The sequence below is a fragment of the Lissotriton vulgaris genome, chromosome 11, assembly GCF_964263255.1.
Source record: "Lissotriton vulgaris chromosome 11, aLisVul1.2, whole genome shotgun sequence".
NCBI lineage: Eukaryota > Metazoa > Chordata > Amphibia > Caudata > Salamandridae > Lissotriton > Lissotriton vulgaris.
The window spans coordinates 1,017,710,216-1,017,718,561 of NC_141699.1; positions in this window are offsets into that span (position 1 = coordinate 1,017,710,216).

An 8,346-nucleotide genomic window follows, 5' to 3' on the forward strand; every position below is an offset into this window, starting at 1 on the left:
CCGACACCCAAATTGGGCCCATAGTTGTGATTTGCATTTGCTATGTAGTGCATAGCTTTTACTTGAAGCCTTTAGTGAGAAAAGAGGTTTCAAGACCATGTTCCTTATTCCAGTAATGTCACAGTTGTAAAAGCCAGAACTCATATTTTGCAGCTCCAATGTCAGCACAAGGAAGCAGTTCTCAGACCCAGGTAAGGGAATGCACTGGTCCAACACCTTCCATGGATTTTCAGAGAGCTGAACAAACTGCTGGAGTGGTGGATGATGACTCTCCTACACTTTTCTCTGCATCCCTTTTGCATAGACAGGAGATTGAATTGAGTGGCAATACCACCTTTCCGAGTCACGTGTCTCATGCAAATCAGTCTTCTCTCCTGTGCTCCGCAATGTCTCTCACTGAACATATGTAATCAATGTGCCTTGCCCCTGTTCCGTGTTTGAGAGTGGAGAATAATGTGCAGGAGGAGGGGGTGGTGGGATGAGAAGGGGTAGGGGAGATTTCCAGGATGTTTGTTTTCTTTGAAACATTCATGAACAGCAGTGCTCTAGGATCTGGGGAGTGTGGCAGGTTGGCAGGTATTCTTTATTTAAATCTACAAGAGAGGGTTTAAAATAGATCAAATTGAGGTTTGACAAGACTAAAGGACGCCTTGAACAAATATTTTAATATCTTGGAAACAGGAAGGGCATGAGGGATGTTTGGTAGAGAGAGAAATATTGTATTTTGTAGAGCACACTATGACGCTTTCACCAAGTTTGGCTTCAATGATACATTGCATTTGCTTCTCAAAGTGGGGCCTTACACAAAATGACAATGAAGATGGGTTTGGTAATGATAGTGGGGAGTTTTCATCATAAGGTGTCCTAGTGCCACCATTGGCATGTTGAGTCTTGCTATTGATATCAAGCAATCAATAATTGTAAATGTTTGCCTGTGTTACAGATTGGTAATACATGTAAATGTGCCTGTGTATAAATAAACTATACATCTTTTCTGAACAACTCTGAACTAAATACCACACACCATGAGCTCTATGGACAGTACCTTATGCTTGAGCTACCTTTCCAACAATAGAAAACATGCCTCTAATCTTCCCTGCAATATTCTCCCTAGAGCTGTGTTAGTTCTGTATAAAAGAGCTAAAAACTAAAAAAGAAACTGGGCTGTAGAACAACGGAATCCATGAACTCAAACTTGACTTGAAATTTGGTTTTAAATGATGATAACATTGGACAAAAGTTTAATACAATTTTGATGGTGCATATGCTTCAATGATGAGGATGGGAAAAGAAGAATGAGGTAGTACAAAGGGGTGGCGTTTATAAGTGTTTTTGTCTTCCTCCCTCAAATTCAACACATAAACACTGCGATAAGTGTGCAGAAGCAGATGCGCACCGATAAACACCCTTATGCTCACTTTGACACAGAGAATTGTCTCAGAGCAAACACTGACCCCATGATTCATAAAAGTATCCAAACAAATACTAGGCTAAGGGACAGACATCAAAAAAATATTTTACATTTGTAATCCCTGCAATTCACAAAATCAGAGACTCCCTGCAACTCCAAAATGTTTTTTTGAAATATACTATACCGTTTTTGGAATTCAGTAAAAATAATCTGAATTGCAAAATGGCTTTAATGACTCATGCTGAATTGGGAATTTAAGAAGGGCCGTTATATTTTCAATTCAAAATGTGATTTATCAATTGTTTGAAAACACGACTGTGGTCAAAGGAGGTGATAACAGATTTGTAAAGTGCAAAATGGCCCTGTTGGACTGCTTTCCTTGGGAATTGTGTCATGTGATGTCGGGGGAGTAGGCCGAGGTGCAGAGAGAACCTGAAATCGTGAAAGGAGAAGGAGAAAAGCCGAAGACTGAGGCAGGTTGGAATGAACTAGGATCAGGCCTCTGGATATGAACTTGGGAATGTTATCACAAGCAAAACAAGAAATACTACACAAATTCAATACAATAAACACTTGCAACACAATAAGGAAGTACAAAAAGAGATGACAAACTGTCACAAATTATAGTTTATATGCTTTGTGTACACTGATCTGTGTGTAACAGAAAAAACCTCTAACAATAAAACAAGGAGTAGTCATTTTCGAACAATATTGAAAGATTCCCAACCTGCTATAGAAAAAGAGATTGGAGAGAATTGCTGTGCAAAAAAGAAACCCTACAACTCAGTGGCACAGTGTGGCAACAAGAAGATTTAAACATAAGCACAAGCAATAGAGCAAAGGGAATGGAGCAAGAGGATCTGAATGCAGAACAGGGCAAAAAGAGAAACAGGGAAGAAAATATGTAGATCAAGGAACACTGAAAAACAGGCCAATGAATCATCTGTAAATACGCATGGCAGGAGTAATATAAACTATGTTTAAAATGCAAAAACTAAGAGAAAGCCTTATAGCAAAGCAGCAAAGCAGCAAAACAGCCTAGGTTGATCTAAAGGACGGGCCTCAATGGACGCTCATGAGCACCACCTAATAGCAATTTTCAGAATCCTGACAATAGTGTCGCAAACATTGACAGTAAACATTTTATTTGATCCAGATCTCGACTGAGATCAACAAATACAGAATTAAAATAATTTTAGATACTCATAAACATGATTAGATAAAAGACTTTTGCTTTTTAGGCTCACTACAAGTTGGTACAGTAGCAATATTCCACCACCTACTCATACAGCATTCGATAGGATTAGATATGGTAAAATCTTCAGTTTTGTGCTTATAACTTAAAACAGCCGCAAAAAGATTTTTAAAAACTTAAACAGATTATGACAGACAAATTCATTAACAGGAGAATTACACAATTTCATTAGGTCTTGGGCAGAGACTGTGCTATACTTTAATTTAATTGGGGTCATATAACGTTGAGGAGCCGCAGCTATGCTCACATTAGGACATATTAATAAAACCTGTAGAAAATCTTGTTGGCCACCATTGCATAATTCGCATAAGCCTTTGGGATTATTAGTACCATCCCAATTACCTAAAAAAGTGGCTAATGGGAAATCGCAAATAGGGAGCATAGGTTTTAAATTCTATTTGTTCTGCAAACCATTTATAGTGCTTCAATTGACTGCAGTGTTCTTTATCAGATTCAAAGCTGATTCTAGGGGCCAAATGTTTTAAAAACAATTTCAAGTGTGCTGGGGACCACTGCTGTAAAAGTGCGACCGTGCATTGAGAGACCTCAAAGGCTTTCACCATATTCCTATTAAAAGAATACCCAGTCGCTTCCTCTCTGAAAGACTCCAATTTTAGCAAATGTCTTAAGGTGTCTGGGGCTGCATGTAATAAATTGTACTCCCACCTAATAATATTTGAAATTACTCTAGTTGAGATGTCCGTTACTGATAGCTCAAGACGTAGGGCTTGAACTGGCACCGACTAAGCCACTTTTATAAATTTTCGGAGTATTTATTTATTTATTTATTTATTTTGAAAGTTTTATATAGCGCGAACAAGATCTTTGCAGATATCAGAGCACTTTACAAACACAAGGGGTTAGAAAAACAGTATGGTCCCTTCCCTTACTTTTATAGATTGCAATGTTTTAATTTGTGAATATTCCATGGCATACGATAAAATCGGAGGGATTCTCATACTGTAGACTTCCAGCATTCGTGTAAAGTGTCTATTTACCGTTGAGTGGTACAATCTCTGTAAAGACCCAACATGGGAATCTGCCTTCCGGTACAGGTGGCAGAGGTGGGCTGTATCTAACAGATTGGAAGTAAAAATATGACCTAAATATACATACTCTCTTACAGTCTCTATTGGTTCATCTCCAAAAGACCAGATATAAGGTATGGGCTTCCTTCTGCCAGTGAAAGGGATTGCTTTTGTTTTATTAATATTTGGCATCAGGAAATTTTCGATTGCATACAGATTTAATTCATTCAAAGATCTTTGTAAACCTATCGGGTCTGGTCAAGTATAACAATATCATCTGCATACATTAAACAAGGTATATCAATTTAAGCTAATTTTGGAGGGAAATTCTTACTTTGAAAGAAACGCCCCGGGAGATCGCTAATATAGATGGAAAATAATAGGGGAGCTAATAAGCATCTCTGTTTTAGCCCATTCCGCAAAGGGATGGGTTTGGTTAGGCCTTTTTCTCCCCCATTTGGACTCTGCACCATGTTGACGTATGAAGGGAGATTATTATTGTTAAAAGATCATTGGGAATCCCCATTTCAGCCAATTTTCTCCATAGAGTCAATCTATCTCCAATATCGAACGCCGCCGAAAAATCAATAAAAGCCCAATATAAAATGTGGTCATTTAACTTCACAAACTTATCAAGCACTGTTTGAAGCACAGCAATGTTGTTCAAAATAGAATGCTTTGGGAGAAACCCAGCCTGATACAAATAGTCCTTTATTCGGCTTTCATCTATTTGAAAAACCATAAAAGTACATTTAAAAATGTACACAAGTGGAAGCATTTAAAATTTAAAATTTGTTCTTCTAGTTGAGCACATATAAAAAATTTATTTACAACTATCACAATTTTCACAATTTATAAAATGTGAGGATAGAAACAGTTAAAAACAGTCTAAAACATCTTAAACTATACAGCGAGTAGAAGTGAGTATAATCCCAGAATATAATATTTGCAGCTTAATCTAAATTTGGCCTGTGTCTGATGACAAACTTCAGAAATTTAGCTATGGCTTTAGCAGACACTCTTCGTCCAAAAATTGGAGGGAGAGAAATGCGGGGCGGCACATTCGAAAACCCATGGTTCTTAGAATCGGCATAAGCCAGCGTTTCCTTGGTTCACAGTAAAATTTACAGAATAGGATTGCGTGGATTGAGGATTGGGCAGAGACATCATCACAGGGGCATGTTTGTAAATTCTTTGCCCAATCGTTAGCTGTTGGGAAAGTCACCAAACTGTGGAAAATATCCACCTGAACCGCGTTAATAAAAATCTTTCGTAGCTGGAAAGATTGAAAGTTAAATAGGGTTGAATGGTCAAGGTTGTTTGCATTAATAAAATGTGTTGGACTGTTATTTTACTGGCCTCATTAGTCAGCCGCAGGTATTCTAAGTGCGTCAAGCAGTGTTTTTTTAACGCTTTTCTAGAGAGATCTGAGATTAGGATGGCAGAATGATAATATTGTGCCATACCCAAATCATACAAGAAGTTTTTAATGTAGGCTATTCATCCACTCTTGCGAGCGTTCTCTAGACAGATACAGTCCTGAATAAACCCTTGACCAAAAATGGTTTTGTTTGATGACCAAATTCGGTGCCATAGGAGGAGAGGTTGGATTTTAACTAGGTCAATCAAATGAGACAGACCCAGTTCCAAGTGGCACGAGTAGGTCACAGTACCCTGTGGGACAGCGAGGAGAAACCTTAAAAAACTATTTTCAACCTTTTGTAGGGCTTCAACCTTCCCGTACCCCCACACACCAGCGCCATATGTTGCGATGGCTACCCATTTAGCCTTATATATCTCGATGAGTTTGTTGGGGGTGCTTATTCCCAATTTCCTTGAGAAATTAACTAGCACAACTGTTGCCCTCATAAAAACGAATTTCCTTGACTCAATGGCCTGCCTCCAAGAACATTTATGATCTATTACAATTCCCAGGTACGGGTATGTGATTGTGCTCTCAAGTTTTACATTGTCAATGAAAATAGCCTTAATTTTCTTGGTTCTAGGACCTGAAGTCATAACAAAGGTTTTTTTTAGTATTAATTTTCAGGTCCAGATTGGCCATAAAAGTGCTATATCGCACAAGAGCACGTTATAGTTCTAAGGGGGTACGGGCTAAAATCACAGCGTCATCGGCATAGAGTAAGGCCGGTATTGGGAGATTGTTAATAGTTGGCAGTTCCAGGCACCCTTTTACCATGTCCTGTTCCAGGCCATTGATATAGAGAGTAAAAAGAAAGGGGGCCACGACACAGCCCTGCCTAACCCCTCTCACTACCCTGAATGACGCTGTTAATTCCCCCCCAACATCATACCTCACTCTGGCTGTAGCATCAGAGTATAATTTGTGCACACAATTTACAAGAGGCTGCTCTACCCCCATATCCAATAAAATGGACCATCATTTAGTATGACTAACGCAGTCAAAAGCTGCAGACAATCGCCATATATAGGCCCCCCTTAGCATTTACATACTTGCCCATCAAAAGAGAGAAATTGAGGGCTTGCTCAGTAGTACCAAGACCTTCACAGAACCCAAATTGAATATCCAATAGAATCTTGCTATCATTCGCCCACTGCTGGAGTCTCTCTAGGATAACTCGCCCCGCCACTTTCCCCAGAGAGTCCAGCAGGGAGACAGGATGGTAACAAGAGGGCAATTGGCGGTCCCCTTTTTTAAAAATGGGAACAAGAATGGATTGAGACCACGAGTCCACAAGCCCTACAGCACATGATGCACGTAGGACTCTGGTCAAAATCGGGGTCCACAAACCCATGTTAAATTTTAAAAAATCAATTTGGACCCCATCAGGACCTGGGTCCTTTCCATTTTTGCTAGCCATCAATGCGAGCTCCACTTCTTCATACGTTATATCAAGAGCTATCGGACATTGAGTTTTTTTGGGCTCAGTGATGGTTGATACCTGTGCACTATGTGTTTCTTGCCCATTGGGGGGGATGCCAAATGTCCGTTCAAAATGTTCAACCCATGTTTGTTCGTCTATCGCAACATCAATTTTAGGCTTATCTCTAGTTTCTGACAAAAAAGGCGATATAAAAATTGCCCAAAAAGCGGCGCTATCTCTTAAGATACAAGATTTATGGAGTTGATCCCATAGATCCTTTTTCAGTTCCGCTTTCCTCGATTTTATGACCCGATTATACTCCCTTCTAAGAGTTGCTATTTCCTGGGTATCCCTTTCTGTTTTATGTAGTGCTACTTTTAGTTTTCTATATGCATTAGTACAACTACTATCAAACCATCCTTTGGTTTTGGGCTTTCTGTTGTTCAATCTGACGAAAAGGGCTTCTTTTATTGATTTTGTTACAATCGCACAATTGGTCATAACATTCTCGTTAGAGGTGGCCAGATCAAGAAATTTTTCGATCGCTTTTCTTGAATTTTTGACCACACTTGTGTTGATATCCAATGGGTCCACTTTCTCACACTTAAGTGAATAGCCATTACGCCTATCTAAAATCAATGTGTTTTGCCCTAGAAATCAATGTGTTTTGCCCAAGGGTCCTCATAGTATTATGCCTATCTGGCTTCTGCAAGAGTTTTAAGATAATGCTGTTTGGGTAGTGATCGCTAATAGTGATGTCATGGGTCTTAAAATTCAGGACTCGAGATCCAGCTTTCGAAGAGATAAAAATAAAATCTATTGTACTTGACCTTCCTCTGCCATTGAAAGTAGGAATAAGCGGGACTGAGGGAATCACCATATCATTTGCCAGACCTAGATCTAAGCCACAAAAGGTTTCGTTCAAGCACTCCCCAATTATAGTATGGGGATGTGAGTTACCAGGTTTTCATTCTCATCCATAATACCACGGGCTGAATTATCACTGTTGCTGCACAAGGTTTGATTAAATCGCCACCCCAAACAATTACCACATCTTTATTGGCCTTATTAATTAATTCCTGAAGGGAGAGAAAAATTTATTTTATCACTTTTATTAACTCTCTTGGGTGGAGATTATTATAAAAATTGACTAGTAAAAGAATGTCAATGTTACTCAAGTACAGAGCTGCTATTTGAACATTGGGTTCTAATTTGATTGGAACGATTTTCATAATCTGCACGAGATTTGAAACAAATGTGGTCCAGCCACCTTTTGCTCTACCAGAGGGTGACAGTAGTGCTGGGGAGAAAAAGGTTTTATATCCCTCTAAATGTATCTCAGATGTAGCCCGCCTTTCTTGGATACAAAGAATGCTAAACTTTGGCAAAACTAAGCCAAATATCGTTCGCCACTTTTGAGCTCAAACCTGCGGTGTTCCAGTAAAGTATACTCAAAATAGAGTTACCCAAGGAACTAGCAAAAGCAGGACCTATACTAATATTCTCCTTTAAAAAATTACACTGGGTTGTACTGACCGGAGTTACTCGAATATTTCCGTCGGCTAGGCCCGAATTAACTGATAGGTTTTGGGAATGATCATTAAAAGAGTAAATTTCAGGGGTGTTGATAGTAACAGTTGTAGGCCATATAGGGGAGGAAATCACATCCAATCTGGTGATTAGGCATCACATTATCAATTGTGCCCTCAGTACTGAGTCAATCCACCCCCTCTAACTCTGAGAGCCTATCAAAGTAATTAAACGTGGGGATGTTAAATCTGGTTTTATACCCCTCCATCGTACCGT